Raw genomic sequence first — 2,037 nt, 5'->3', positions numbered from 1 at the left:
ACATAAAGGAGGAGATTGAAGGTGTGTGTGTATGTTATAGGCAGGCATCGCTGGAGAGGTTTATCGATCGGTGTGTGTCGGAAAGGAGTTGTGGAGACTCTGGGAGAATGACCTAAAGAAAAAAATGAATGTGCCCGATGGATAGAATGCCGAGGGAGGGGGAGGGCAAGGAGGGCGTGTGCATGCATGAGAGAAAGTTAGTGGTAGCTACAAAGGTTAGAGGATTGTGTGGGTGTAAGAGACTAACAAAGATCATAATTTGATATGAAAGCGGATTCATATATTTGAATAGGAGATCATAGTGTTTTAAATATTGCATGCATGAATATAGCGGTGATACACGTGTTGTGCACATGTTATACCATAATGTGATAATGCATGGCGTTTGCAACTGACAGCTAAATGCCAAACAATCTAAACCATACTATACATCAAACAATCTCACATTTTATTTGAATTTGTGATAATGTGTGGCGTTTGCAGCTTACAAGTAAATATCGAGCAATCTAAACAATACTATATATCGAACATTCTCACATTTTATTTGAATTTGTGGTAATGTGTGGTGTTTGCAACTCACATCTAAATACTTGTAGGCGTAGGGGGCGGGGCACCATACATAATGTGATAAACACATTATACATATGAGACATGGTTTAGATTAAGAAGATCTAGCTAGAGCTAGAAATGTAACGTGATTTGAAATCAAAATAAAGTGGATTCAAAAAATCTAGTTTGAGTTCATATAGTACACATAGTTCATATGTAACTCGAGACTAATCATGTGGTGTGCGGTGAAGATAATACGCAAACGATGGTTTAACTTGACAATAATGATGATTGTAGATCTTATTAAAACAGATAAACGAATTCAAATGCTTTGACTTCACAACAATCATTACTGTAGATCTTATTCAAATAGAGAAACGAATTCAAATCTAGTTCATATTGAAGCGGTAGTATATACGTTTTGAATGCACTAAAACGTTCATTTGAGTAGTAGGTTGCTTGCATTATACACGAAGCGAAATATTTTAATTGAACATAACATGAATTCAAAGTTTTGAATGATTTGTAGTGCGCATTGATTTGGTACAATACACGTTAGGCTTGTTCGGAAATTTCAACCCGCGCCTTGTTAGCCCGAAATATTTAAGATATATCTTTGTCTCGTTGTGCTCCAACAACTCCCTCCATCTCAACCCTCGCCTTGCTATTCCGAAAATACAACGCGCGCGAAAACTCCCACCTCCTGTGAAATCCCGACACGCGAAATGCCCGTGGTACCCCTGAACCGAAAGAACCGCCTCAAATCTCTGGGCGTACTTTCGTAACTTACCCCACATTTCGGACAAGCGTGTCTCTAAGCCATGGTTCCCCACTACCATCCCATCCGCCCACCCATTCGTACACAGAGGCCGCGAAAACCCACGACGAAACCCCACACCCTGCTCCGTCCGCCACCCAGCCGGAGCCTCTTCCCTGACGACATCATCCACAGCAACACCTCGACGTCCCTCATCCACCGTACCGGATGAGGATCCATCGTCGATCTCATCGTCCCGCCGGTTCAGCCACCCTGTCCTCCACCTCCAAGGAGCTGCCCCGATGTTCCCCTCGTCTTTCGCGCCACCTCCATTCCCACACCGCCGTCTTCACCTGCACCACCAGAAGAGCATCATCATCACCGTTTCCTCGGATGAAGCTGCGGCCTAATCGGCACCACCAAAGAGTTTGTACACTAATCGCCGCATTTTCTTCTTGATTCGATCTCACGGTGCTACCGGCACTCGGTCCCGAGCCGACACGGCGCGGCTCCATCCACGGCGGCGTCACCGGCCACTTCCTCCACGGTGTCGCTCCCTCGGCGGCGATGTCCACATCAGTAGGAGCTGCTGCTGCTTTAGCTCTCGCTCGCGCTGCTGCTCTGCTCTTGCTCTCGGTCCCCTGCCTGGTCTGCTCTTGCTATTGCTCTTGCTCGCGCTGCTACTCTCGCTTTTGCTCTTGCTTGCGATGTTACTCCGATTTAGCTACACT

The sequence above is a fragment of the Triticum dicoccoides genome, chromosome 7B (genome assembly GCF_002162155.2).
Source record: "Triticum dicoccoides isolate Atlit2015 ecotype Zavitan chromosome 7B, WEW_v2.0, whole genome shotgun sequence".
NCBI classification, from domain to species: domain Eukaryota; kingdom Viridiplantae; phylum Streptophyta; class Magnoliopsida; order Poales; family Poaceae; genus Triticum; species Triticum dicoccoides.
This window is presented reverse-complemented; position numbering follows the sequence as displayed.